A 7862-nucleotide genomic window follows, 5' to 3' on the forward strand; every position below is an offset into this window, starting at 1 on the left:
GTTATAGTTTAACTGCAATTATAGCAAATGTATTAAAATTTAAAAAATTAAAACAACTCACTTGTTGCCTCATCAAGATCACTTCCTGGGGGACTTTCTGCTGACTGCACCAAGCGACGCAACTCTGGTGTTGAGGTGAGCCGCTTAGCCTCTTTTATGACATTTGGCTTGAAGAACAAATCCCATTTCTGAAGAAGCCTGGAGGATGTGTCGTCATCAAATAGGAGAGTGAAGTCTTGGTCCACCTTTAAGAAATAAGATATTAAACTACTACTACTACTACTTCTACTACTTCAGGAAATACTTTCAAATGTCAAGCCATTCTAAACATCTCATCCCAAACTTACCAATCCTTTTGTATCCAGGAATCTTGGGAAGCTGGAGAGGATATGAACACTTCTGCCTGGGTCATTAACGAGCTTCTGACTGTGCTGAAAGGTCTCTCTCATCTTCTGGAAAATCAGGGAATTGTCTGTGGTACGGTTGAGCAAAGACATGGCTTCTTGGCAAGCATCACCATCAAGCTGCCTTTCAACATTAACATTGCTTTGGAAATTTGGGCCCCCTGGAGAAAAGTCAATTGGGCTATTTGGTGGCAGTGCAGATCCTCGACGAATCTTCCTCTGGACTGTTTTCAGACGCCAAGAAATGTATCCTGTGCTGCTTGCAGCATTATAGAAGTGTTCCTGAAATGAAAAAAAGAAAAGAAATGCGTTGTCATACCAGGCTCATGAGAAATCTCACGGAATTCAAATATCAATGTCGTCCACACAGTTTTGTGTCACAACATGACATGAAAGAGTTAACAATAATAATGCCTATTACATAGCCCTTCTTGGAGTATGGATCCTTGAGGGAAGGGAACAACATCACTATCCCACGTGCATAGTCTTCTCTGATTGCTTTAGTGGGGTGGTGCCTGAGAGGAGATATTAAATTAGTACATTTATGCAATGGCCATGCAGTTATTTGGCACAAATAAAAACAATGTGAAACAAACATACCCATGATTGTCAATCATGTGAGCCACCAGGATGTTAACCATTTTTCTTCTTGCAGCATCTGTTAGGGTTTCTGTTGTTTGGTACTCCTGTAGTACTTCTTCACCCCCAGACTTGCCTCTTAGCACAGCTTCAATCAACTAATAAAAAACCAAAACATTAGAATACAAAACATGGTGATAAATAGCTTTTCTAGAGAAAAATGTGAAAGCATTAAGAAACCTGTTCAGTAGACACAGCATCACGTGTATCCTCAACTCTTTGTCTCTTGCTAGGGACATCATCTAGGATTATAGTTGATGCACTTGAGCTGAAGCTTGAGTCAGACGTCTCAGAAGAAGAAGACAAGGAGAAATCAGAGAATTCTAAAGGAATAGAAAAAATGCAAATAATTATATTATGTAAGGTGTAAAGTGCTTTATTATACCTGCCTTGATATCTCACCCTGATCTGAGAATACTGTCAGCACCACATTGCCTTGTCCAATGAGGTCGCTGAATATTTCGGCATCAACTTCTGTCCCTGTTGCATCCTTGTATATAACTTTTGCATCAGGTGGCAGGCAAAATCTCTTGATGACTGGAAAAGATAGTAAGGTCAAACTGTTTCTTGCCTCACAGCCAATAACTGTTCACGTTAAATACATACATCCACCACTGTATAATCCTTAAATAGACCTAGAGCATTTTCCCTCACATAACCCATTCCCTCTTAAGTCCAAATTTAAAAATGGATGATTGGCTTTTTTTATTGACTGTTTTGGTGTATATTAATACTTTACACTCTATGAAGCACACATTACAGAACTGAAAATGATTAGCAATTTAACCCAATTTACCATATAAAAGAGTCTGATAAAGGCATGTAAAGAAATCAGAATCGACAACATTAAGGAGCTTGCACAATGAGCTTTTAAAAGAACATGGGTGTGGTTTAAAACCTTTTTCCTAAGCCATGCTAACCGTTTTCATGGAATTGCATAAAGTCAAACCATCCTTCATCCTCATCCAGCTTCACATATTTCTGCTGTTGGCTGTACTTCACTTGGACCAGCATTTTGACTGAGACATGCAAGGAAGTTTGACAAAGTAAATTAACATTTAAAGGAAGAACGGTAAAGATTAAAGCTAAGTCGACAGTGTTACACCATTTTTGGTGACCCATCAGATTCTGTGACCTGCACTGTTGGAAAAAGTACTAATTTTCAGAAAATCGCGCTGTGACTGAGATATTAAAATGCTGCTTATGCATTGACTCATCAGTATTTAATGATGCACTTAAATGTTTAATAAATGTTTAATATATTAGTCACAGCCCGATTTTCTGCTAATTTTGTACTTTAGCTTTAACTTAGTAATTTCAGTACAATTAACTGGTAATACTTATATACTTTTACTTAAGTAAATGATCTGAGTACTTTTTTCAACACTGCAGGTCATAGAATCTGATGGGTCACCAAATACAGTGGTACGCTGGTCACACAGACAACTAAACACGTGAAACACCGTCTGCATGCTGGGACATGTTTTTTGCGGCCCCTTTGATGTTCAAAGTGAAGGGGGGAAAAAATACGTTAGCTCCAGCCTCAAACAAGATTTTATACAGTAAACAAACATAACGCTTTGTTTTTCCTTTATTAAATCATCATTGATAAAGTTGGAGACGGTTTAAGTAACAAACTATTAGCTAGCTTACCATACACTTCTAGCTAGCTAATCACCAGGACAAATTTGCTGCTCAGTCCTGGCAACAAACACGGTTTTGTTAGGCATATATTCTCTGTAGATGTTTCATTGTTCATACTGAAATTCTCAGCATCAATTTAAAATTGTTTCAGTAAGTTTGAGTTAATTGCACTTACCGTGTAGTACTGCATGGGAGGGAGAAAATGGCGCCGACTTGTCTCCTCTGTCTCCAACCGAAGAAGTGAAATGCATGGGCGGAGCTTAATTACATCTCTGCGGAGTTGGGTTAACACTGACCGGATCAACTCTGTCAAATAACTCCAACGCTGAACACCATTTAAATCAGAATGTGTTAAAATTACACTCTGGGAGTGAAAATCAACTCGGAAATGTTTAACCCTGAAATTTCAACACTCCAATTTTTGCTGTGTGGGACTATCATTTGTTTTTCAACAGGACAATGACCCAACACACCTCCAGGCTGTGTAAGGGCTATTTTAACAAGAAGGAGAGTGATGGAGTGCTGCATCAGATGACCTGGCCTCCACAATCCCCCGACCTCAACCCAATTGAGATGGTTTGGGATGAGTCGGACCGCAGAGTGAAGGAAAAGCTCAGCATATGTGGGAACTCCTTCAAGACTGTTGCAAAAGCATTCCAGGTGAAGCTGATTGAGAGAATGCCAAGAGTGTGCAAAGCTGTCTTCAAGGCAAAGGGTGGCTATTTGAAGAATCTCAAATATAAAATATATTTTCATTTGTTTAACACTTTTTTGGTTACTACATGATTCCATATGTGTTATTTCATAGTTTTGATGTCTTCACTATTATTCTACAATGTAAAAAATAGTAAAACTAAAGAAAAACCCTTGAATGAGTAGGTGTGTCCAAACTTTTAACTGGTACTGTATATCTATCTGAATGTTCCCATACTTTGCGTCCTGCTGAACGTAGGGCTGTGAAAATCATTGATGTCTGTAATTGGCCTGCCAAATGACCGCAGCCACCGTAATGTGCAGTTAAGGGCAAGGCGTGCTGCTTTTCTAGGTCTTTCTTTGCTGCACTTGACCATATTACAGGACAGTAATCAAGATGGGACAAGACCAGAGCCTGAACAACTAGTACAGCTGATTTTTGTGTTAGAAACGCAGAACATGTTTTTATAAAAGACATACCCCTCCCTATTTTCAAATCAACTATGTCAATATGACTTGACCATGATAATTGATCATTCAATGTTATACCTAGGAGTTTAGCTTCCTCAACTTGCTCAATGGCCACCACACCCTTTATGCACAACTCCAGTTGAGGTTTAGGTCTTAGAGAATGTTTTACCTAGGAACCGAAGACTAGTTTGCTTGTTTCAGCAAGGAGGAGCAAAGTTTCATCACATTGTTAAATGTCCACGTTACGGCCGATACGGACTCAACCGCACAAATGCACGGCCGTCCTTTTCTTCAGTCAGCTGTTCGTTCCACACAAACAGTTATGAAGGTTATTTTATTTTCATGATGGTCTTCATCCATTACCGTCAGTTACACGGTTATACGGTAATTGTGTCAGCCTTAGCTGAACGCGCCCCAGGTGTGTTCAGAGGACTGATGTATGAGGAAATAATCACCTATCAGAATACCATCTGCTGGTTTCTTCAGCTTTATATAACTAATTTGATACAAATTTGATTCATTATGAATGAAAGATGGGAGTAAACAGCGTACAGACTGTAAACTTCTACATACTTCTACAGAACTATACAACTGTCAACAACTGTCAATAAATGGAAGTGAACACAGTTAACCAAAGCCATATGTTTAAAATAATGGCTCTGCAGTGAACTATTGATTACATCTAGGATAAACAATTGTCTTTGATATGTCCACTGACAACAGGTTTTGTTGTGAAGTCATACAGAGCATTGAGAGTGAAGAAGGCCTGTGTGGCTGTTGTTTTGTCTGTGAGGGTGAACAAGATACAGTCAGGGTTTTTTCTGGATCAAAAAGGGGCTTAAGTGGTGGGCGTGGCAAGAGGCGTGATGGGGGTGTGGTAATGGACGAGGTCGGCCCGTAAGTGCGGCTGAATTTGAGATAAAATCTTGGCAGTATGTAGAACTTTTTGCATTTTTAAGCCAATTTCCTGCAATTCTACACATTTCTCCATGGAGCTGAGAGAAAATGTTGCCATTTTAAAGCTAATTTTCTGCAATTCTACATATTCTGCCATGGAGCTGAGAGAACATTTTGCAGTTTTAAAGTAACTGTACAATGTTTCCAGATTTTATAAAATATTACCTATAATTACTTACAATATGAGTGAAATAGTTATCCTTACAAAAACATTTAATTAAGTATGTTAAAAAGAAGATTTTCTGTGTTGGAAGTGAAGACAGAATAGTGTGGGTGTTTACCGTTCATAAAAAATATTAATGAGAGTAGACCGCTGATTGGCCAGCTCATCCTCCTCTAGATGGCTGATAGGCCATTTTATTCTCCTCAGGAGTATGACATCATACTCTTTGAGGAAATAGCAAAAAAAAAATAACAGCCTGTTAGAGATAAATATATTTGTTTTATAATATTTCTTTACCTCTTTTTCTCCCCAATTGGTAGTTATAGTCTTGTCCCATTGGTGCGTCCTCTGAAACATCTCCCTGCCAAGCCACACTGCTTGCTTAACCCAGAAACCAGCCACACCAACGTGTCGGAGGAAACTCCATACAACTGGTGACTGAAGTCAGCATGTGCCTGTCCCGCCACAAGGAGTCGCTAGAGTGCAATGGGACAAGCACATCCTGGCTGGCCAAACACTCCCCTAACCCAGACGACGCTGGGCTAATTGTGCGCCATCTTATGGGTCTCCCGGTTGCGGCACAGCCTGGGATCAATCCCGGGTCTGTAGTGACACCTCTAGCACTGTGATGCAGTGCCTTAGACCGATGCGCCACTCGGGAGGCCGAGATTCATGTTTGAGGTGGGGTTTTTAAAGTGTTTTTTTCTCCAATTTATGTCACAAATACGAATATAGGATGAGTCAACAAAATTTTTTGGGTATGAGTTTTCAGAATGTTTTCACTGTACAGTTACTTTAAAGCTAATTTCCTGCAATTCCATACATTTTGCCATGGCTAATGCTGTGTTCTTTTGCTCAAACATAATAACAAAATCAATACTGCTAAATTCATTGTTTTGGGATTTTTCAATTCTCCCTGACTGTCTAGCTTTCATTTTGGTGATTGTTAGTTTTCAAATATTATATTATTAAAAAATATATAGGCACATTATCTTTTCTACATCATTTATATCTGGTTTTAGTCATTTCAGTTTACACTGAAAGCGTTTTTCCACCCCGAAAATGTATAAAAATAAATAAATAAGTGTTACACTGTTTGCCCAAGGATTTTAATGGCAGAAAAATATCTGACAGTATCACTGCAGTAGCACAGCTGTGAATGGATAAGTGGTACCCTTGGGGCCGAACATGCAGTATGACATTCTGTTGGACCTGACTTTTCAAGTAGAGGTCATACCCTAGTTGTTCCTCTCCTCTCCATCCCATGTAAAGGGCAATACATTATGTCACTAAACAATGCAGTCAATAAAGAAAAATCGCAAACATTTTCTAGCTAATTAATTGTTGGACTCGCTCCAATCCGTAGCCTCTGTGTATGTCCCAAATGACACCCTGTTCCCTAGATAGTGACCTACTTTTGACCAGGGTCCATTAGGCTCTGGGCAAAGTAGTGCATGATATAGGGAATAGGATGCCATTTGGGACACAGCCTCTACGGGCTGCATGTGAACCCATGGGTCTGAAGCATTCATTGTAATTAGCGAATAGCGAGGTTAGTGTCATTGCAGAGGTTAATGATAAGTGCTATTTACATTTAATGAGCCTGCCCACACACCATTCAGAGGCTAACACGCTACATTTAGCCTATCGTATCTCCTTTACAGCCTTGACACTCAACAAGCAGCTCCTATGTAGAGACCTTGTCTGCGTCGGAAATGGCACCCTATTCACTATACAGTGCACTACTTTTGACCATCTGAAATGGCAGTGAACTACATTTGGGCAGGGCCCAATGGCACCTTATTCACAACAGAGTGAGGTCAAAGGTAGTGCACTGTGTAGTGAATAGGGTGCCATTTCAGACACAGCCCTAATAATATACTGTCGCTCGTATTGTGTTTTTCCCCAATACCTAGACAGACTACTTTCAATGTAAATTGGAGGTTCATCCTGACTTTCAGTTCTGGCCTATTCTTCCCCACACATCAAAATAAGTCCAAATTGCCTAGGTAAGAGCCTGCTGCTTAGACAGCCTATTTTCCCTGCATGGGGATGACAAACTCGTTTTCGCCTGCCTGGTACCTCTTTGAAAGATGTCACATTTGCACAACTGTCAGATGCATCAAATCCTCTACTAAATAACCACGCGAACGCCATGCATTGTCTCGTTTGATTTGTGTCCTAAACTCAAACGACAGACACAAGTGTGCCCACTGAATCAAACGCCACAACCACTACTGAGGTAAAAAAGATGTGGTTCACGCATATGCTTGTCAGTCTATTGGCACCTGGATGAGTTGAAAGAAACACAGACAGTGTATTATCTGACAGTGGAAGTATGTCCATAGCTTTGGTTTGTGTGACAAGGTTGCTGGGATCTAAAATGGAATGGTGTCATGGGTTTTTATTATAGGGGCAGTGGAGCCCAGAGTGGTGGCAGTGTGGGATGAGGGTAATATGAGATGAGGGTAATAGGGGGGATGAGAATAATATGGGGGATCAGGGTAATATGGAGGGATGAGGGTAATATGGAGGGATGAGGGTAATATGGGGGGATGAGGGTAATATGGGGGGATGAGAGTAATATGTAGGGATGAGGTTAATATGGGGGGGTGAGGGTAATATAGAGGGATGAGAGTAATATGTAGGGATGAGATTAGTATGGGGGGGTGAGGGTAATATAGAGGGATGAGGGTAATATGGAGGGATGAGAGTAATATGTAGGGATGAGATTAGTATGGGGGGGTGAGGGTAATATAGAGGGATGAGGGTAATATGGAGGGATGAGGGTAATATGGGGGGATGAGGGTAATATGGGGGGATGTTGGTAATATTACATTTACATTTTACATTTTACATTTACGTCATTTAGCAGACGCTCTTATCCAGAG

At 40.2% G+C, this 7862-nt stretch overlaps 1 long non-coding RNA gene across 1 annotated transcript; it reads right to left on the reverse strand.

The window, feature by feature from the left end:
• Positions 1-569: 569 nt before the first annotated feature.
• Positions 570-1137, reverse strand: LOC311110005. Its single transcript, XR_014610663.1, has 3 exons — positions 1005-1137; positions 773-919; positions 570-655 (listed from the first exon to the last, which is right to left on the reverse strand). It is a non-coding gene; the product is annotated as an uncharacterized lncRNA (long non-coding RNA).
• Positions 1138-7862: the final 6725 nt, after the last annotated feature.

This window comes from Coregonus lavaretus, assembly GCF_964263955.1.
Source record: "Coregonus lavaretus genome assembly, contig: SUPER_35_unloc_1, whole genome shotgun sequence".
NCBI lineage: Eukaryota > Metazoa > Chordata > Actinopteri > Salmoniformes > Salmonidae > Coregonus > Coregonus lavaretus.